This window comes from Topomyia yanbarensis, chromosome 1 (assembly GCF_030247195.1).
Source record: "Topomyia yanbarensis strain Yona2022 chromosome 1, ASM3024719v1, whole genome shotgun sequence".
Lineage (NCBI taxonomy): Eukaryota > Metazoa > Arthropoda > Insecta > Diptera > Culicidae > Topomyia > Topomyia yanbarensis.
Window position 1 is genome coordinate 10,798,434 of NC_080670.1, and position 23,330 is coordinate 10,821,763.

The following is a 23,330-nucleotide window of genomic DNA, read 5'->3' on the forward strand; positions in this document are numbered from 1 at the left end:
CCTGCGCTGAGTGAATGAGCGGTGGGTCTCGAAGATTGTAGCGACCGCCGAGCGGTCGGTAGAAAGAGTAAATTAATAAAATGCAATATGCAGTTTTATGTTTTTTTTTTAAATATTTTTCTCCGCTGGGTGAATCGCACTCACTCACACTTCTCGACATTGTCACTAGGCACCACACACATGGCCTACTACTTGGCGAGGATGGGTGAGTGTCTTAGGAGAACTGATGCCGGCAGGGCGATGGTGGTGTTTGTCGATGACGATCGTCGGTTGGGGCCTGTTTAAAGGGGGGGAGGGCGACGCGCACTCCATCGGCTGAAGGTTACAATCGCTCCTCTCTATGTGTCATGTACATAGTAGATTTAGTTACTGAGTCGCTCTAAAATTGTAAGCAACGATAAATAGATTTATGTTATGTGTATGGGCGAACTTATTTTTCTCCTGCTGTCTTTGCCCAAACTCTATTTCCTGCAATGGCTGTCATATAAAAATTTATATCATCTAACAATTTTTTGCTAGTGTTTCTCGGGGCAACAAAAAAAGAACTAGTGCGAAAAAAACTAGACCGTGCATACACACACTGACACGAGTGACAGAGTGGAGCAGGATGATTGGTACCGTGACGATACACAAGTACAAGGCCTACTGCTTTGTGGTTGCCGGTGTCACGCACAAGTTCCGCGCACATTACGAACCAAAGCAGTGAATTTCGGGCGGGCTGTGACAAACCCGCACGCCAAAATCCAGTGGACTTAGTTCTTCAAGTGACATCCTCCTGAGTGAGGAAAGTGCCCTAACCTGGGCCAATTCGGAACGATCGGTAGGATTAGTAGCACACTCACACACGAACGAACAAGAGAAGAGGAAAAAAACGAATGAAACCATACAAAATTATATTATTTTTTTCGTAAGTGGCACCACTAGCCATGGCCTACTGCTGCTAGACCAAGACCTAGGCAAACGGCGGGCAGTTGTTGCACTTTTTCGTTCATTCGTTTCGTTTCGTTCGCTTGCTTTGTTGTTGCTGCAGTTGTACTTGCACAAACTGCAATTGCACTCGGTCGCGCGTATAGTTCGGGGTTGTGCGGAGCTGCAGCAGCCAACACTAAAACAGTTGTGGTGAAGTTTTCGAAACGCCGAGAAGTGAAAAACAGAGTGGTGCGGTTCGTTCGCGCGAGTTTTTTTCCCGTTCCGTTTATCAATATGTGCCTTTTCTTTCGTATCTGTTTTGGTTGCCCCTTTCGTGGTGGAACCCGTTCGTGACGGACGACGACGCGGCAGGTTTCGTGAAATTCGATCGGAACGGGAAGCCCTGTGTGTGCGCGGTGAAACAGTTAGTGGTGGTGGTGGTGGTGGTGGGTGGCTGCTAGTGAAAACATCGTTCCGTGACACGCGCCTCCGATCGTTAACCAAGAGTGTTCCGAAGTGTGGTGAATATCCCTTACAGTGTCTCCCTTCCTCAGATAGCCCGCCCCCTCCCCATGCAACAACACACACACACATACAGAAGTGAGACAGCGTTCGGAAGTGTGCGTGCGAATTAAACCGTAGACTACTAGATCAACGCGCTGTGATGATCCCCCGGTTGGTCGTCGGTGCGTACGTGGTGAAACCGACGAAAAAAACAACAAACTACAACACAATTCAACTCAGCAGTCCTTGAGAATTCCTCACCGAAACACATCGTTTCAACATGCAACAAATAACATTCCAGCCCAGTAGGCTAGTTTCGAAGGTAATTATTACCACCTTTCATTTGGTGGGTATCGCAGCCACCGCTGAAGGTACGACGTCTCTAATCGCAAAGCAAACAAAAAAAGTAAAAAACGAACCGAACATAGAACCCGCCCACTCGAAAAATAGCAAAAGGCGAAACGGCTACGAATTCGGCCAAGAGGCGTGGCCTACGCAGAGCTCCAAAAAAACGCGAATTATCATCATTGTTCTATTTCCAATTCAAGCCAAGCAACTCGAACCAACCAATGTGGAACTGCGTGTTGTTGCTCGTGTGTGTGTGTGTTTGTGTGTTTGAATGATGGACGGCCTGTGCCTAGCAGGCAGGCAGACCTGTTTACGACAAGCGAATCCACCAAAATGTCCGTCAAATTTACAATTACTACTATTAGGAGAGGCTAGCTGGTGCGAGCTAGTATTTTTTATTTAATTTTTTCGTGAGTCAAATCTACTTATCTTTGGTGCGATCCTGCTCGCGCTACCGGCTCTAATCATGCATATGCATATATAGGTGAATGGTAGGCTGACTTCTCGCTTACTCTGTCTCTCTCTCTCGTGCGCTACCGTACACTTGCCGCCTGTCCACATGCCGGCCAGTGTGAGTGTGTGGATGCGGGCAGACTAGAAGAAAGAACAACAACAAAAAAACTAGCCGACTAGGAAAAGGGGTGCCAGTTTTGCTTGGATTAGTTCATCGTACAAGTTGCTAGGAACTTGAATCATCGATACTAGGGTCCCACTTGAAGCAACAGACTGCGGTTATATTGAATGGCATAACTTGGTCTATGCACTATTTGATCAAGAAAATTGTTACAAATTTTCTGTATTATTTTTCGCGAATACATTTGGCACGAATAACGATTTTTGTCGGGTGCACTACGTTAGGCATAATGGACGATTGCAATAATTTACAAAAGTTGAAAATAATCGAAAATCTCTTAAGCCCGAGCTCATTTTTGGGTTTAAAAAATCTACGCTAGCTTTAACGAGAGACCACAAAATAAACAATACCATACAAGCTACTTAGACGGCCATATTAGCAACCCTTATATGCGTATGTGTATATTTGTGTGGGTGTACTGGATTTTATTTATTTATTAACAGTTTAAGGCCGAAGTGGCCTGTGCCGTATACAAAAGATTCCTCCATTCCACTCGGTCCATGGCCGCGCGTCGCCAGCCACGCAATCTGCGAAGGGTCCGCAAATCGTCTTCCACCTGGTCGATCCATCGTGCTCGCTGCGCGCCACGTCTTCTTGTACCGGTCGGATTGCAATTGAGAACCGTTTTCACCGGGCTATTGTCCGACATTCTGGCTACGTGCCCGGCCCACCGTAGTCGTCCGATTTTCGCGGTATGACAGATGGGCGGCTCCCCCAACAGCTGATGCAACTCATGGTTCATTCGCCGTCTCCATGTGCCGTCTTCCATCTGCACTCCACCGTAGATGGTACGCAGCACTTTCCGTTCGAAGACACCAAGTGCGCGTTGGTCCTCCACGAGCATGGTCCAGGTCTCGTGCCCGTAGAGAACTACCGGTCTAATCAGCGTCTTGTAGATGGTCAACTTCGTACGACGGCGAACTCTGTTCGACCGAAGTGTCTTGCGGAGGCCAAAGTAAGCACGATTTCCTGCCACGATGCGTCTACGAATCTCTCTGCTGGTATCATTGTCGGCGGTCACCAGTGAGCCCAAGTACACGAACTCTTCAACCACCTCGATTTCGTCGCCACCGATGCAAACTCGAAGCGGGCGGTTCTCATTCTCTTCTCGTGAACCTCTTCCTATCATATACTTTGTCTTCGACGTGTTGATGGCAAGTCCGACGCGCTTGGCTTCTCTTTTCAGTCTGATGTAGGCTTCCTCCATCTTCTCAAAGTTTCGTGCAATAATATCAACGTCATCGGCGAAGCCAAGTAGCTGAACGGACTTTGTGAAAATCGTACCACTCGTGTCGATCCCTGCTCTTCTTATTACACCTTCCAGCGCGATGTTGAATAACAGACACGAGAGACCATCACCTTGCCGTAACCCTCTGCGTGAGTCGAAGGGACTCGAGAGCGTCCCTGAGACACGTACTACGCACATCACCCGATCCATCGTCGCCTTCACTAATCGCGTCAGTTTGTCCGGGAATCCGTACTCGTGCATAATCTGCCATAGCTGGTCTCGATCGATAGTGTCGTATGCGGCTTTGAAGTCGATGAACAAATGATGTGTGGGCACATTGTACTCGCGGCATTTCTGCAGTACTTGACGAAGAGAGAACACCTGGTCCGTGGTAGATCGTTCGCTCATGAAACCCGCCTGGTACTGCCCCACGAACTCTCTTGCAATTGGTGATAGTCGACGGCATAGTATTTGGGAGAGTACCTTGTAGGCGGCGTTCAGCAGGGTGATTGCTCGGTAATTACAGCAATCCAGCTTGTCGCCCTTTTTGTAGATAGGACACACGACACCTTCCATCCACTCCTCCGGTAAAATCTCCTCCTCCCAAATCTTGGTAATCACCCAGTGCAACGCTTTAGCCAGTGGCTCGCCACCGTGTTTTAGTAGCTCGCTTGGTATTTGGTCAACCCCAGCGGCTTTATTATTTTTGAGCCGGCTAATCTCCTCCTGGATTCCTTGGAGATCCGGAGCCGGTAGTGTAATGTCTTCCGCGCGTGCTCCCAGGTGCGTTACCGTGCCATCCTCGTCGTCTGCTGCATCGCCGTTCAGGTGTTCTTCGTAATGCTGCCGCCACCTCTGGATCACCTCACACTGGTCTGTGAGAAGATTCCCGTTTGTATCTCTGCACACTGGATGCTTTCTTTATTTAAGCAAACAGTTTTGATTCCAACACACCCCAAGCGATTACATTTATAACCGACACAATTGTGACCGAATATTGATGAATATTGCTCAGTATTGAACGAGCATAAATTTTTGGAACCTGCGTAGTTCCTTTTACAGACCAAGTATTGGGATGCGGTATAACCTCGTTTGTTTCGATAGAACCCGGCTAGATAGAAACGTCTTTTCCTCTCATCAGACAGTTTCCATGGTGTATTCTTCGAAAGCAACGAAAATATAACCACTGTACCGAGCAATATGGGAAGAAATTATTGGAGAAACAGGAATATTTATATATTATTTGAATGAAAAATTATATGATTTTCCGTTCTTTATTTCATGAGCTGTTCTTCGAAGGAAATATTTACTTCTTGGATAATTACAACATGCACGCATGTTAGAATAAATCAAAGCAAATGTGTGTTATCCATACCTTAGCTTAGGTAGATGGCCCGTAGTTGCACTTCGGGATTGGCCGAATGTGTGAAAGTTAACAATAAAAAAGTGATGCTTGGGAGGAGCACATCACTCTCAATGTGCACATTTCACTGACCCAATATTTTCATAACATGGTCAGTAACGACGCCAGCCACGTCCAATACTGTTGTTCTGCTGGCGAAGAGAAGGAATGTTAGTTCGACACTCGCTGTTGATAGAGACCGTGACTACCTCTGCATCTCCACGAACGTCACGGGAAAGAAATTGTGTTAGTGGGAAAGTGAAAAGATTAATAAGTATATCTCGGTAGACAATATGATCGTAGCATTATGTAAGATAGTCGCTCGCAATCATTTCCCGAGAATTTTAAATGAGCAACTTGAACTCCGAACATCGTGAGTGTGGTCTCTTATTTGCATTTCAAGGATCAATTCCAGAGTTTTATCATGACTAACGACTAATCTTTCAATATAAAGGTCCCCCTTTTCAAAATTTACCAAGAAAAGTCGGGTAAGGTTTGGAAAATTTATATCTTTTGTTGTACTGCATGGAAGTAATCAACTTCTTCGCCATTTTGTCGAAAATATGTTCAGCAATATAGCAATTAAATTTGGAGCATGTATAACATGCGTTAAAAATTAAAAAAAACTGTGTTTCACAAAATCTTTCGAAGCCATATTCGGAAAAGGTGAAATTTGTCCAGCTCATCTCGGTCAGGGCCTTCAATATGGTGCACCAACCAAACACGTGAATGTTGAAAAGATCTAAATATAGACCCGCTATAGATTTGTTTCTATTATCCATTCATAATTGGCTGCTTGGGCAAACGAAGGGCAGTACAATACCGAGAAGCAAATATTTGTGAGCTATACACGGCTGGTGGATGAATCAACTTGTGTCGTAACGTGGTACCAGCAGAGGTTATCATTTTCATTTCCGATGAATGAAAGGTAGCACACACACGGAAAAAAATCGATTTTAAATCATCTGACCAAAGCTCGTTCGTGATTGAATCCCGCTAATTTTAAGCAACAACCCACAAATCTTGAACAGAAAGAATTGTGATTTCGGTCGGTTTCAGCAAATCAACCAATCTTATCAGATGTCCGCAGACTGTATGTCGACATCGGGAAAGAAACCGATTATTAGGATTCGTCTCCGTGGATTAGTTTGTGCAACTCTTGGCTAGTAACCAAGGCCAATTGGAATAAAAATCTCCCACCCGAAGAATATTTTCTATGACAAAAAATTAGCCCTTTTTTTCCCTTTTGTTTGCGCTATCCAATTGGAAAACAATTTTGTAACTAATTCCGTAGAATGTACAATAACTGAAAATAACGGAAATAATAGATTCTGTGACAGCAGTTATTATCTGCGCCACGCGAGCTAGACTAGTTTTATTTAGAAACTCCACCTTTTTGATAATGGAAGTAAACTGTTTTGCCTCGATGACCGGCCCCTTTAGCTTCGAACGTAAACCGAACCGAGTACAAAACCGGGGGTCGTACGCGAGTGCGGCATCATTCGTGTTACATTCGTCCCGGTTAAATTACACAGGAGGAAACGTAATGGGAAACCAAAAATCCCGCTCTTTATGAGCCGGTCTCCAGTCTCCTGTCCGCCGAATCCACCGGCTGCTGAGAAAGGGCTACTACGCCGGAGCAATCCTCTAGCTAGCGGTCGTAATAAAATACCTCGCCGCCGAAGTGTTGGAGCTGACAGGAAACAAAAAGACCCCAGCTGGCAATTCGAAATGACGAAGAACTGAACGAATTGCTCTCCGGCGGGATCATTACCCTAACATCCATACCATTTTGCTGCCAAAGCACACCGAAAAGAATTAGGTTTCCGTTCAATATAATTCGATTTAAAAGAATAGTCGTTTCTATTTTTGTCTCTACGCTCATCCGATACGACGTTTGGATTCAACGAACCGATAACCGCATGTATTCGAACTTTCTCGAGGGTCGAGGATCTGTTCGAGTTTGGTGAACCATCGCACAGGTTCACGCAGAAAGTTTCGCCGTCTACAAATTCTATGACTTGGCTCTTACTATTCATTAAGATTATTTTTTGTCAGATGAATTATTTTAATAAATAAATAAATAATAAATGTGGTCACGACACCCCGATTATGTCACAGATGTCACCCACCCAGCCCTTTTAGTTTTCGTTAAACTTGAGCTTGAACTTCACGTTAAATAGCGAGAAACTGCCTTGAAACATACTCAATAGATTTTTTTTGAATATTTTTACAGAAGCAAGCCAAGGAAAAAAATGAAATAGTCTCGAAAACATCGAGAGTCGTAAACAAACCGAAGTTACAACAGAAACTTCGATTCTATTTGTGAAGATAATATGAAATAATTTTGAGCGGCCTAAAACAAGCAAAAAAGCTACATCAACAGTTTCACGCAAGCGTTGTTTGTTATTCCTTCCCGCCAACACACATCCCATCCTATCCTCACCAACGCGTCTATCGCTCGAAACGGCAGAGTCAGGCACTAACCACAACCGCTGTCAAACTGTATAAGATGACAACGGTTAGGGCCAGAACCCGAACCACGAACCTCTGGTCCAAGCAAGAACGGTATAAGGTGGTTCGTATTCTGTATCAGAGGCGAATAACGACATGGTTTGACATGATGTTGCACACTAATACAGCTTTTCCAACCAGCAAATGTGCTATTCATACCTTTAAAAAATGATTTGATTTGACTATAGAATCAAAAAGATGGATGGATATGTCCGGGAAATAACCGATATGTCGCGACTGTACATAGAACTGGCAATTACCGTCTATTAGACATCTAACACAATCAATAGTATTTTGAATGCTTGAGACCATTAGATTTTTCAAAATAGATCTTTTTACCTCGAAACATCGATTCAATCCTTTTACAAATGAATAAGATGAAATCGATATAGCCTCGATTATTACAATAAAAAATGAGACGATTTTTTCAAAATTTTCTCATTTGATCTTTCCGGTTCGATGCGGTAAAACCGATTTCAATTTTCAAAATGGCCATCACTATTTCTTGCTCGTACGACTGCTGAGCAATGATTGAGAAACAAATATTACATACGCAATTTAATATGGGTGACGAAGCTACAGGATGCCTTCTTCCTACTGGTGTTTCTCTGAACTCGCATCCACATGCTTCTCAATCGATTACCGATCGACGAATGAGACTCAAAAACACACGTGAGACGTTTATAACGTTCCAATAGGTTTAGAATTATGTCTCTTAGGTGCTTGATATTGCTGACTTTGTCTGAAATAGACCGGGAAGTCATGCAAATCTCGAAATTCAATGCAAAATTGATACTTCCGACTGAGTAGTGAAATCATAGTGTAGTTCCGCTCAGTACAATGAAAGTTACTAACGGTCAAAACCTTACACTCCTGTTGTGGCCAACATTTTGAAAGATTGGCATACAAGCATTTACGCTCTTATTACTTTGACCATCTGATGCCATCACCAGTGAAAGATAAGTTTCTAAATGATACATTAACTTGATTATTTATGCCTAAGATCCATTATGCCATTATATTTCACCTACGTATGCCAAACGTATTTATGACTAAACTGCCCAGAAACAAAACGAACTTTCGAAAACTCATTCGGCCCGGCTTTGGTCGATTTTTAGTCACACCAGGAGTATCTACTCGAAATTTGAATCAAATTAGACAAGTTTAACTACCGGACCAAATTGTTCGAAGTATGTATGAGATTTTTCGACAATTAACATAGAAAATGCGCACTAAGTTGCACTTTCATTTCCAGATGGAATTGTATTTCACTGCAAGAAAATATTCACGAATAAGAAAGATAGTTTTATTGAGAACAACTTTGTGGAAGACTGCAAGTCAATCCTTAAGAAAAGTTTTTAAACCTCGGTGGGACAAGGAATCGACTCAGGGGTGGCCCGATGTGTGTTATTTTTATCTTGTCACTCTAGGAGACACCCATCTTCAGAATGTGTTTTCCCTTTTCGCCAAATTGCCATTCTTGCGCTATTGCTATTTTGGCCTGTTACAAGAAAGCTTGAAGTTGAACGAAATAAAACAGTTCTCTGGACAACATTACGAAAGGAAGCATGCATAAACGAAACGAACATGGCTTGCAGCACATATTTTCATTTTATTTTGCAAAAAAAAATTAAACTTTTTTAATCGTATGCTACGAGGAACACAGATCAAAAGTCAGATGAACGAAAGCAGTTGTGAAAAAAATCCCTCCCGTGGCAGGATTCGAACCTGCAACCGTTGGGACTCCGACCAAACCAAGGGTCGCAGGTTCGAATCCTGCCTCTGGGGGAAATTGTTGTTCGCATAGTTGTTTTCGTTTGATTCACCATTTCAATCTGTTTTCCCCGTTGGATACCAACAAAAAAAAGTCTTTACCCTTCAATGCACGAATTTCATATTTCTTTGAAATTCATTTTTCGAGCCGGATACGATCGAGATATAGATTAGGACTTTACAGCACAAAATTCAGTATGTTGCCAAATGGCAACAGTATGCATTTAAGAGTTAAATATGGTATAATTAATTAAAAAATAAGGACCTAACAATTTTCAATACACACAACGATTGGCAAAAGTTGTTTTCCAAAAGAATGAGTCGTGCAATTACTGATCACGAAATAATCAATCCCCGCACAGTCTGCGATCTGCAAAACGTTTTAATACTCCGATCAACAGCGGCAGCTGACATTAGTTGATTTTTAATTTTTTAAATGTTCCTATTTTTAAATTTCTAAAATTTTAAAATCTTCGAAAACTTTTTTTTATTTTCTTTAATTTTTTAATCTTAAAATTTAAATTTTCTTGGCTCTCCATGTCTACATTTTTAAGATTTCTAGGTTTAAAACTATTAATGCAATTGAAATTGTTTTAAATTCCCAAATACTAAATTATTAAAAGTTTAATGCTTAATTTTTTTAAAGGGTTATATTTTAAAAATCACTGTATTTGGAAGCTTTAAATTTCAAGTTTCCAAATTGTTAAAAAAAAAGAATAAATTTTCAAATTTATAAATTTTTAAGCATTAAATTTTAAATTTTTTTGAGTCCTCAGATTTTCAAATTTTGTAATTTATTTTAATTTTTTTTTTTTGGTATGTTTGGTATTGTAATCGTTTATTTTAGAATTGATAATGGTTTACTCGACTATATTGGGCTGTTGGTATGTGTCACGAAAATGAGGTATAGTTTTAAACGACTGTAGTACAAATAAATGTTCTGGAACAGTACAACTGCACTTTAAAAGGCTAATCATTCAATAGAAATTATCTGAAATTTGTAGTATTTACCTTAAATGTGTATGACCTTACTGAGTTCGTAGGATCACCTTCCCAGAACTTCATAGAGGTTCTCTAGCTTCCCCCTTCATATGGCTTCTTCGAAGCTCGAAAGTCTATCCTAAACGTCCTAGCGCTATTTTGAAAGTTTGTGCACATTCACGGGCCTAGATTTCTTGCTCACCAGGTCTACATTTTCCTAGCGTCCATCCCCTGGCAACCCTTCCTCAACAGTTTGCGTGTTCAATCAGCAAATAGAGCCACCATCAATTACTATCGTGCGCGTCTCCAAGTGGCCAAATGCGCTTCATACTAATGGGCGAGTATGTGTTATGTGCCAAACAAGTGTGTCCCACAAGTTCAGCCCCGAAATCGTCAGTAGGCCATTTTGCAACAACACTAGTTATTACGCACACACATCAATCCAAAACAATCTTTTTGGTCTATCGCATTCTTCGCACTCACTCCGCACGCAGTGGGCGGGGATAATTTATATTTCGGCAGTCGGTCGGTTTTTTCGGGCATCATCAAAATTTCGTTGCCAATCAGTTCGCGCGCCTCGCCTACCATATTCCGATTCCCAACTAACTAGCAGCGAATTGTAGGTTTGTTCAGTGCAACTCAGCAATCTGTTTTCAAGCCAACCGAAAAACACACGATTCTCGACCAAACACGCTCGAATAGCCTTGAAACATGTTCCTACCTCCGCCTCAACCAACCGCTCGCACACCTCGACGGGTCTACTTTTCCACTAGAATATTTAATTCAAGTTTCCATTGTAGCTAGTTTAGTATCTCCTCCTCGTATCTTTCTTCAACCTACCCCTTCCCCTATTGCGGTCGGATCTATTTCGGAAATTCACCACCGAACCACACACACAAACACAAACAGAGTCTGACACCATCGAGTCGATCTCACATGTTGAATACTCACCACTGGCTTGTCAATGGCGTTTTTTTTTTCGTTCGTGGCTCTCGGACCGCGGCGGAGACCATGTAGCCGATCTTGGTGAAGGTTGCCTTGGTCTTGGCGGTGCTGCTTTGGTCAGTTCCACAGCGGCTGGAACGGGTGGTGATGATGATGGTGGTGGTGGTGGCAACGATAATGGTGAATTCTATTTTTCCGTTTCTTTCAGTCGGTCGAACTATTATTATTATCATCTTTCCTTTATAGTTATAGCTGTGGCTGGTGGTGATGTTCCGTCTCGCTTGCACCGGCAGCACTATCGGGCCGGGCGCACAAACTGATAGGAAACCGAACCGGAGGTTCGCGTTTTCTTCCAATACACACTTTACGTACGTACGTACGTACGGTTCCTTCACTTTAGCAAAGTTCGTTTGCTTGCCCTAAAAATCGAAACTGGACTACTGCGCGGTGCGGAGTTAAGGTTGGCTTCTTTTTCTTGTCCATCCTATTTCTCCTATAGCAAATGTTAATGGGTTGCTGCGATTTGAAAAGTTCATAACAACCTATGATGATGGTTGTGGCCCTAGTTCCGTCACGGGTGAACTCGGGCAATGGGCGGACGGAGCAGAAGAAGGTTTTCGCGTTTTCGGCATCTATTTGATCACTTACTGTTGCTCTGCACTCGACCGTGTGTGTGTGTGTGTAGGAAAGAGAGTCGATGTATGGGTGTGAATGTATTTGATTGGCGATAATAACTTCGGCTGATGTGGTCGGTCGGACCATTAGGGGTCATGCATAAATGACGTAGCATTTTAGGGGGTAGGGGGGGTACACCAAATTTGTGACGAAGTGTGACGAGGGGGAGGGTAGGATCAGAAGTTGTGCGACGTAGCATTAAGTTTAATTTTTTTGGCGGGCATCAAAACCCATTAATTAGAGAAAACAATTTAATGTTCCTCCATTCCTAAGTTGATTTTCACGCGGTTTTTCATTTTGTAAATTTTACTGTTCGCGGAATGGCAGGCTCGCAAAGAAAAGGATAGATTTTTCATGCGGATTTAAATTTCCACATTAGTTAGCTAATATTTCTAACTAGTAGACTTATTTTGGTAGCTGAATTAAATTTTCTTTCGGATTCAATCAAAGAAAATTCAGTAATTTAGTTGAGCTTATGCTTCCTAAAATCGTTGGCAGCTGCAGCTTTGTGAACTTTTCTTCATGCTTTATGACATGTAAAATTCTAAACAAAACTATCCACACTATATTTGTCATGAAATGGGCTTCTTTTGTAGGTAATTTGCTGTTATAATGAAAATGTTGATAAAAGTTGTCAAACATTTTGTAAGGACATATATTTAAAAGAATTGAAAAACATATGTAATTTTTTCATCTCCCGGTTACGTTTGGGGGGGGGGGGGGGTGTTTAGAGATATGCTACGTCATTTACAAGGGGGAGGTTAGAATTTTGTGACCAAATGCTACGAGGGGGGAGGGAGGAGTCGAAAATCGCCAGAAAAAAGCTACGTCATTTGTGTACGGCCCCTTAGCCGTATTTTTTTTCGTACAGTGGAAAATTCCACCAAATTTTTACAAATGGCCGTCGTGCCGAACACGTTTCACGCTGTCATAGAGTGCCGTCATCGGGACTGTTGCTGTTGTTTTGCTCCTACTGCTGTTGTCGTTGTTTACTGTCAAATCTATTATTCATGACGGATTGGAAGTTGGAATGGTTTGTTGGCATGCTAGACTGGAATTTTTAATTCCGGGAAATTCTGATTTTTATAGATCTGTCGATAACAATGAATGAAGAGTATTGTTATATGATCGCTTCGAAATGGTTCGGTTTGGAAGGATATGTATTTTGCTGTAAACACGATTTGTAGATCTACCCACACTATTCTATTTGTTCATAATTTGTTTCAAGATCCCGTTTCTCAATCGACTGAATCATCAGCGGTTCTAAGCTTGTTTTGGTTTTTCTTGGACATGTTGTATCGCAGAAGGTTTAAAGAAGATTATGAACTGTTAACTAATTTTGTCATGAAATATATTATTAAGGAAATTATCATTCTTAGTGATACATATTGTTATTTATATATTCCTAATCCCTAACAGACGACTGGTTTTTAAATTCTATATTTCTTTACCTTACCTTCTGTATTGTTTTTTATAACAAAGATTACGCTTTCTCTCTCTGCGCGTGCCAATATAGCTCCTCGATTTTACTCAATCCCATTTCCCATCTACATATCAATTCAAGAGTGATCACATATACTTATAGTTTGTAGGCCTTACCTGAAAATGTGATGATTTGTTCGCCGCTTTTTCAAATTTCTGCCGAAAGTATTTCCAGAGAAACTTGAGCACTTTCTTTTCTGGGTTTGATACCAATAAACGGTGTCCTATTTCTCTTGCAGCTTCTTCTCGGATCACATTGAATGTTTTCTTTTCAAGGCTATTTCTATTATTTCTATTAAAACAGCTGAGTTAATTTGACAGTTGCTGAAATACTAAAAAGTAAAAAATAAATAAATAACGTAGTTCAAGAATATAAAATATTACCTGCATTTCAAACACACAAGTTGAATGATGTTCACGCTGCTATCAAACTTAAATTTTGTTTTCGTCCACAATCTTCGTAGAACATACCGTACTACAATGTAACGTGGACTCTCCATGTGGCTTCTTGTCATGATCCTATAGAAAAAGTAATTAGCTAATGTTAATATGAATAATTTCGTACTTGAATGAAAGAATAATGTTTAAAAAACTCAGGCGAAGATCGATTTCCACTTATTTCTTGGTGACTCCCGAATGATCGCGATCTTCACGTTTTACGAGTGACGCAGGTGGCGCTATTTTTGTACGATATTTTGTACGTTGCCCATCCAGTATACCAAACCACTTATTTTTGAAAACAACCCAAGAAACCAAGAATGATCTGGGACGCAGCCAACAATCAAGAAACACTAAATGTTCTGCCAATACGACACTATTCAAGAGTACTGACCAGTCCTTATTGAGTGCCGTGTTGATCCACTTTCGTCAGAGTTCCATTGTTCTGGATGGTCACATCCACCGGGTGTATGATCCAGGAGCCAGACCAGCGGTGCCAATAGGCTTCTAGTGGAGCGATGAAAACAGGTAGCTGGTAGCCAGTCTGAAAGGAGCTCGTTTAGCGCGGAGATATTCAGCTGGCCGTATTAGTCACCAAGAAACTACACAGATAATATGTTAGTGAGCGTCGATACCGTAGAACGTTTCCCGTGGACAAGCTATTTACACCTTACTGTTGCCAGGGTGATCTCCGATCATTGAAGTCCGATCTTACTTCGCGTGTTTAGCAACGACTTCAGGATACAGGTCACTCGGTTCAAGACTTCCTAAAAGCCAGCTGAATCCAGAATACTTGCACGATTCACAACGAACCGTGTACCGAGCTACCGTATCTATCGTAGCTTCCATCTTTCCATCTCGTAGCCCTCCTCCCCCAGTTACCGCCAATCGCTCAAGATAACAACGGAACAGATTTGGGTCGAACTCCGTACCGATGTCGACGCTAATCCTTTCGACCATTTTGATGACTACTGCTAGTCGTGGCGTTGAGTTAGTGCAGATCTTCAGGGCGTCCATGTAGGAGTAAGGAAGCCTGACTTTGAAACGAACCACCGAACTACGTTCTATCGTGACCACGACTTATTTTTCAAAATTTCAGAAGAAACAAAAGGGTGGAACTTTAATAACTTTCACAGTACTGAATGGAAGTACACAATGTATGTCTTCAATAAATCACGCAAAAACTGATCTTCAGAAAATATTCCGAAAGCGACGCGGAAAATCAAAATTCTTGAGCGTTTTTTTCAAAAAGACATATTTGCAATGAGTTACTCTCTTTGTTTACTTTCTCTTCTGTTAATAAATCGGTCGCTTCAACATTTATCCCTCAACTCTTTGCATAATATGCTAGTTAGAGCCACCGTCTTTCGATCTGTACTGTAAAATAAGTGAAAAGTGTTATAGTGACTCCGTAAAAAACGAAAGAGAAAGTAAACAAAGAGGGTAACTCACTGTAGATATGTCGTTTTGAATAAATGCTCTAGAATTTTCCAGTCTATGTCAGTCAGAGCCGTCAGTATGACACACCTAAGAGACCTAATCGAATATTGTACTTTTGTGCTTCATTCATCGTTGGCTAGTCGAATGAGCAGCATGTTGCTGCACGGTCGGAAGCTTATTCCGCGCTGAGACGAATCGCTTTTTCGAACGAATGTGATTTGCATTCTCAATTAGTCGGCAGCAAAATCAAGATTCGATCAAACCGCATTCGTTCGAAAGATCAATCCGCGGTAATATGTAATACGCTTGAATATCTGTGGGATGCGCTAACACAGGTTCTTTTCCAGCCATTTTTTTCCTTTTTTCGGGACCCATTTTAAGCTACACTGCAAGCCGAAACTCTACGGTGATGAAATCTGAACCAGCTGTTCCTAGTAGAATTGTGAACAATCTGCTGACAAAGGATTCCAGTTCTTACCACTGGAGGCGCGCGTGTGTTGTGTAGCAGGTTTCTCTCATCTCGCATCATAATCTCAGTACCGTTCCCAGCTCAGCTTCTTGCCGCCACTCTGTAAGCACCCTCAGAGGCGTCCAGCAAAATTAGTAATGAGCTCAAGATCCAAACATTGCAAGGAAAAAATAGATTTTGATTTATGGCCCTATCTCAATGGTGGTCAATGAGGGCGATGGCATCTGGGTTACATACATTCCATACCAGACGGACTATTTCGGAGAACGGTGGGCACTGCATTTGAAATGAATTTGGCCCGGCCAGCAGTTGTGCCACCGTTAGAGAGTCTTCGAATAGTTGTAGTTAGAGAGCGTTTTAGGAGCAATCAGCGTTAGATTTTTTGATGATATAGTGAAAAAATCCTTTTTTTTCTATCCTGTGCTAATAGCAGACGGCATTTGGATGAAGGCCTGTCTACGAAATCGATTTTTTTCTGACATCAAATGCTCTGATCAGGGCTGTCATACAAAAATCGGAATAAGTTTGAACATTTACACCAACACCAGTTTTCCCGATTATGTATAAATGTATAAATACTTGAAGCGAGCTGTTTGAAAGCGACGGAATTTCCGCTCCGCGATTAGCATACTGTCAAGACAGTATGTAGAAGTTGCCGACCTGGCAGAATTAATTGCAACGAATTATGCTATATTTTATTCCATGATAATAGCGCGGATAGCCCTTAATAAATAAAAAATAATTAATTTGCCGGCTGACCCTTTGTGACAGGGCGACCAAGCTGCATCTACCTAGAGTTTCCGGATTTCGTAGGAACAACAAACGATTTATTTTCCCGGCTGACCCTTTGTGACAGGGCGGCGAAGATGCGTCTATCTTGAATTTGAATTTCCTGGTTTCATATACACAATAAACGGTAGCGGGGAGATGCTTCTAAAATTTTCAGGTTTCGTGAACACAACAAACGAAAAAGGCCCCCCAAAAACGGCCGAAACGTCGGATGATTCAAAATCAAGCCGTTTGATTTATATATACAAGACTTAGAAAGCCAATCATAAAGGATAGCGCGAAGAGCAATCAAAAAAGGCAGATTTTTTCCTGTTGCGAAATTTATTTCAGTGTCCAACTGACCCTTTGTGACAGAGAGGACAAGATGCGTTCTCCTATAATTTCCTGATTTCGTAAACGCAATAAACTATAGCGCGGAGAGCGTAATAATAATTAAGGCCGATTTCTTCATGTAGCGGAATTAATTTTTTTGCCCGGCTGCCCCTTTGTGACAGGGCGGCCAAGATGCGTCTACCTAGAATTTCCGGGTTTCGTAAACGCAACAAACGATAGTGCGGAAAGCACGTAAAAAACTAGGAAGATTTTTTTCCTGTAGCGGGGATTAATTTTTTGGCCCGGCTGACGCTTTGTGACAGGGCGGCAAATTTACGGATGTCGTAAACGCAACAAACGATAGCATGGAGAGCACGTCAAAGCGAAGGTAGATTTTTTTCTGTAGCGGAATTAGTTTCTTTGTCTTTTCATTTGAGACAAGGAGACCACGATGCGTGTACCTAGTATTCCCGGATTTCGAAAACGCAACAAATAAAAGCGTGGAGAGTACGTAAAAAGAAACCAGATTTTTTATTGCAGCGGAACTATTGTTGTTGTCCGGCTGACCCTTTGTAACAGGGCGGCCAAAATGTCTCTTCCTAGAATTTACGAATGTCATAAACGCAACGAACGATAGCGTGGAGAGCACGTAAAACGTAGTGAGATTTTTTTCCTATAGCGGAATCTATTTGTTTGCCCGACTGAGCTTTTTGCGACAGAGAGGCCTAAAATTTCCGGATTTCATGAGCTCCTCAAATGAAAAAGGCCCCCAAAAATGGCCGAAGCGTCGGATGATTCAAAATCAAGCCGTTTGATTTATATATACAAGACTTAGAAAGCCATAGCGCGAAGAGCACCCTAAAAAGGCAGATTTTTTCCTGTTACGAAATTTATTTCATTGCCCGGCTGATCGTTTGAGACAGAGAGGCCAAGATGCATCCTGCGGGAATTTCCTGATTTCGTGAACGCAACAAACGATAGCGCGAAGATCACATTATAAATAAGACAGATTTTTTCATGTAGGGGAATTAACTTCTTTATTCGCCTGTCCCCTTTGTGGCAGGGCGACCAACAAGCGTCTACCTAGAAATTTCGGATAGCGCGGAGAGCACGTACAAAAGAAGCCAGATTTTGTTTCCTGTGGCGGAATCAATTTCTTTGCCCGGCTGACCCTTTGTGACAGGGCGACCAAGATTCGTCTATTTACAATTTCCAGATTTCGTAACTGTAACAAACGAAATAATAATGGAAACGTGACTATATCACACAATATTCCTCCCCAAAGAAATTGATTTAAAATCACATTCACACCTAAGGGCAAGCAACACTTCTATTTCGAAAGATGAAAGTCGTTCAGGCGTGTTCGCATGTTGTATTTCCAATTTTGGACTAACTTCAAGTTGGTGCCTCTCGGTTAAGTGCTAGATTCTGAGGAGACAAAGTCGAAACTCGAACTCGTTAAGTTATTATCCTTCTTCTACTGTTAACGGACGCCACTATACTGTTTTTCTCCCTAAGGATAGAAGGTGTAAACTAATTTTTCTCCACGAAGGAGAAAATTTGGTATGACCATTTTTGCGCACAAAACCTATAACTAAATCTGTTATGGAATTTTCATTTCGATTTCGTCTCATCAGAGTCCGACACCGACTTAGTGAACTGTCTAAGCATTCTCCTGTTAAGCCGAACCAAGTTTCGATTTCACTGGTTCTCATCAGCTTAAACACAGTATCTTTTCTTGCGGGACGTCACGCTTGATTAGAGATTTGCACAGGAACACAAATTGTGTCTCCGTCTTCGGAGCTTGCCTCAATCCGGCGCTAATTTAGTCCTGTCACTAAGCTAGTGTCGGATTCTGATGAGACGACGTTGAGGCGCAAATTCCATAACTAATTTTGCTGACTGTTTCTGACGGTGCAGAAGGCTGCTTCCTACAATTTTCGACAAAGCTAAATTATCATCGAGTTCGCTGCTACAGCAGTGATTTTTGGCTTTTAGCTAGGAAGATTGGCAAGAATCAGTTTTTGAAACCTCATTAACGACGGTGAACTCCACACTAAAAATGCGGGTGTTGGCCCCAATTCGTTAAAAGTTTACCGAAGGAAACAGCGATAAATTTGTGATTGATTTTTTTTACTGTGTAAACAAGTAATGATTCAATCTGGCGGAAGCAAAAATAAGAAAAGCTCGTTATCATATTGAAACAAATTCGACGACAACAGAGCTTTGCTCACCTCGATTTTTTGTATCACTTCATCCGAAAACTAACGTTTATACGCAATCATCAACCAAATCAGCACATGATTTCATGCTTTCGAGAAAAAATGTATGCAAAAAAGTTAAAATTGTCCAGTTTCACCTCATTATTGCAGTAATACTGCGCATCGGTGTCAACGTTACAAAAACATGGCGAACACGAAAAACAAGAACAAGTCGCTAAAAAGTACACGCTGCACGCAAATGCATCCCCACAAAAGCGCATCACGCGAACCAAAACAAAGAAACTAAAAATCATCCACTAGGTTGTGTTTCCGTCTCTCTCTCTCCCACTCCCTCCCTGTCTGCCTGTTCGTTCTGCTTAGTTTTGTACCAAATTGTAGCCAACAAAAGACCGAAAATGACAAAAGCTAATACACACGAGGACACACCTACACACTGACTCACTCCCTCGAAGCGGACTACCGTCTACTTAGTACATGGTTAGGAGAGCAGTTCGCGCACAGTCCCCGCACGCTCGAACGATAATTTTCAATTAAATTAATTTAGGTGAGTGACGATGTGGCGCTGTCAGTCGGGTTTTTGTCAATAAACTGCATATAATCAACGTGGTAGGTATGAACGACACTCTTTCTCTGTCTGTCTGTCTATTTACCTACTTGTTGATGTTGTTGCTGCTCCATACACTATCACTCTCGCGTGTTTACTAGTAACGCCCCCTCACTCCCCCTACAATATCCCAATGGAAACCTTCTAACCATCAGAGCTCGACCGAATCGATAGTTTTTAGTGACAGTTCGAAAATAGAAAAAAAAAACGGCTTGCTTCGATCGGGATTTTAGGACACGAATTTCACTGACCATCAGCCACTGTACACTGCATGAAGGAGTCGGAGTCAGAGAGCGGAAAGAGAGGTGAAAAGTATCTAGGCCAACGATTGTTCTGCAGACAGTTCTTCGAAAACGGGTCACAAACAATACGCGAAAAAACGACGGACGCATTTTATCTAGTCGGCGGAGTGGCCTTGTTTTAGTATTTTTTCTTCTTCTATTTACATAAACTGATTTGGTTCTGTGTCGCATCGGAACTGCAGCAGCACTTCAAATTTGTCCCAATAGAATAAGAAGAGAAGGGGGAAGGATGGATGTTGCTAGTTTGGGTGTGATGGTGCTGCAACGTGACTTAGTTGAATATGGTAAAGTCAATTACGGGGCAAGGTTTTTGTTGTGACGCTCTGTGGGCAGTTATAGGAATGAAAAAGTTTGAATTTCGAAGAAAGTATGAAGCAGAAGTAAACATTAGATTAGCAACTGATGCAAAAGCTAGCATGTCTTACGTTCATCATCTTACTGGAAACTCGTTGAGTTACATAACAAATATCAATGCACCTAAGTTACTTCCTTGGGGAACATATGAGAATAATTTAACTTCGGTCATATTTCCATGAACCCGAACATTATTATTTCAAAAATCGATTCAGCATAGAACGACTTACATCGCAGGGTTGATTTCGACTATAATCAATGAAAAGATACGAGTCGAATATGGATTTAAATTCAAAAAAATTTCTCCCAATTCAGTGCATCACTACACCGAACAACGCAATCTAAATTCAAACCTCAAAACATATCACCAGTCAACAACGCAAAAAACTGCACTCCGTGTTTTCGGATGCAGGATTTGAATCTACTTGACCCAGTTGCATTGCAATACTTGGCGGCGCGCAGCAACACAAATCTGCATCTGGAGAGCAGCGTACTGCCGAAAGCCGAATTGATTTTGCATTTGTTTCTCTCACACCGATTGCACGCACACACACACATAAAACAACAAACTTGCTGAATTGTCAATGAGATAGATCAATCTTAAAACTTCAACCAAATCCATCCAAGTAAGCCGCACTCGGCGGGCCAGTAAATGCAGTTCACATGCGTACCGGGATAGTGTTGGTAGGAGGTGGCGGGAATGGAAACTGGAAAATTTTCAATTTGAGATGGTAATTTAATTTGTCACAAGTTTCGGTTGAAGCATGAAACCGACTGCCACCACCTCTTCGTGATCCATCTTGGCAATACTCAGCGCAGAATGGAAAATTTGAAAGTCGATGACATATCCGGATAGCCGATCGTTTCTCTGCTGCTCGTTGCCATGGATACACCTACTACTTGAATTTGCTGCCCGCGACGAAGTCAAAGCTCAAGGAGTTTCGCTTTCGTTTAGAATTTCATTTTGGATTGTTATGCAACTCAGACAAAACATTCGATGCAGAGTGGAGTGCAGACACAAAAGAGGAAACGAGAGGCAATTCCTATCAATTTTTGAAATCGTTCTCTTATCGAATTAATCACCGACTAGTAGTTTAATAATTGGGTTTAGAGAGTTTTAAGCGATTTAACTGGACTGTAACGACCAATTCTACTATTCGGTGGCTTGAACAAATATTTATTTTCAGTATTTCAAAAAAACTTGTCCTTGGTAGTAGTATTAGAAACTGTCCGGCGGTATAACGAATAAAAAAATTCTAAAACTTATCTGGTCACCCCATACCAATAAAAAACTTTGTCTCGGGACGTAGTAGGTGTTAGCTCCAGCGATTTTTCAAAAACACATTTCAGAATGACATAAAAGAGGAAACGAGAGGCAATTCCTATCAATTTTCGACACCGTTCTCTTATCTGATTAATCACCAACTGGTAGTTTAATAACTAAATTTCGAGAGTTTTAAGCGATTTGTCAGTTTTTAGACTGTAACGACCATTCCTACTATTCGGTGGCTTGAACAAATATTTATATTCAGTATTTCACAAAAATCTCGTCCTTAGTAGTAGTATTATAAGTAAGCTGTCCAGCGGCGGTATTAAGAACAAAAGAATTCTAAAACTAATTTGGTCATCCCATACGAAAAAAATTGTCTCGTGACGTAGTAGGTGTTAGCTCCAGCGATTTTTCAAAAATCCATTTTAGAAAGACACAAAGCCAACGGTATTATAGAGAACATTTCCTCGTCGAACAGTCTATCTCAATTATAATTATAATCGGTTCCACGATTAAGTTTGGATTGAAATTGACACGTATTCAGTATATCGTACAATGTTATATTTCCCACTAAGGAGAAAAATTAAGTAAACACCAAAATTTCTCGCAAGGCGAAAATTTTTAGTGAAACAAGTCTTTGTGCGTGAAAGGCACAAATCCTAACTTAATAAAGTCATAGATGCGTTTCGACTTCGTCTCATCAGAAACCGACAACTTTTTGTCGGAATATATTAGCTCCGGCTTGACGCTAAATCCCTAAAACTAAAACATATTTTGTGTTTCAATCTAACGACGGGTCAAACGTGATCTCCCATTATTATTTATATCGTTCAAGTATGTTCGATTGAATTGAAGATACTGAGAAAATCACCCGAATGGATGATTCGACATCCAGTGCTAAAGAGCGACATAGTAGGCTAGGAGCCGCATGCCTACAGCGGCTTCACGTCAGCACAGGAAACGAAATGATCAGCCGAGGGCAGCCGAGTAAAAAAAAACTCGGTATGCAACGGGAACGCTGTAATAGAGACCAGCTCAGTTTATGTTTCGCAGGGAACCTGGAAGTGGTCGTTGTTTTCGGGGTGGAACCCGTACTTGCTGGCTGCGAATAATCGACGAAGTTGCCCGTATGGTGGTCATACAAGGAGACGGCCTAAGATCGAGCAACTTATAAGTGTACAATACATTCAATTATGACGCGGAACTCTTGGAATGTTCGGCTACGATGACGATCTTGGATTTGCGAACTCTTGGGTTCATGAATTTTTGGGCACTTAGACTCTTCTTGGACTCAAGAGCCACTTCGGCATTTGTACTCTTCAAAGGAACGTTGAATCTTTAAAATCTTGAATTAAAGGCTCCTCGCACAGTTGTAGTTTTTTAAACTTCTCGTACTTTCGACTTCTTAGATTTTTTAACAATTCAACTCTTCTGGGCTATTGAACGCTTCGAATACGGAATGCTTTAATATTTGGACTCTCGAGCTCTTGGCTCCTTGGACCACTGGTCACTAGGGCTCTTGGCTCCTTGGGTTTTTAAACTGTTGGTTGCTTAGGGGTTTGGACTTTTTTTGGTATCATGGTAGACTCTGGTGGTATGGCTTTTAGAAAACTAATTCTGTTGGTCTTCTGCACTTATGGACCCTTGCATATTTAGACTATTGGACACTTGAACTCGGAAACTTGAGAGTTCGTGCACTTGATGCATCGTGGACCTTTTACTCTTGGATTACTGA

At 41.6% G+C, this 23,330-nt stretch overlaps 1 protein-coding gene across 2 annotated transcripts in view; it reads left to right on the top strand.

Annotated features, from left to right (window-relative positions):
• The first annotated feature begins 436 nt into the window (after window positions 1-436).
• Window positions 437-23,330, top strand: part of LOC131676869 (mushroom body large-type Kenyon cell-specific protein 1) — a 398,326-nt gene continuing 375,432 nt past the window's right edge. For both annotated transcript variants that reach the window (XM_058956241.1, XM_058956244.1), the window contains exon 1: window positions 437-1,735. The gene's annotated coding sequence lies outside the window, so the exon portion shown is untranslated. The remainder of the gene's footprint in view (window positions 1,736-23,330) is intronic.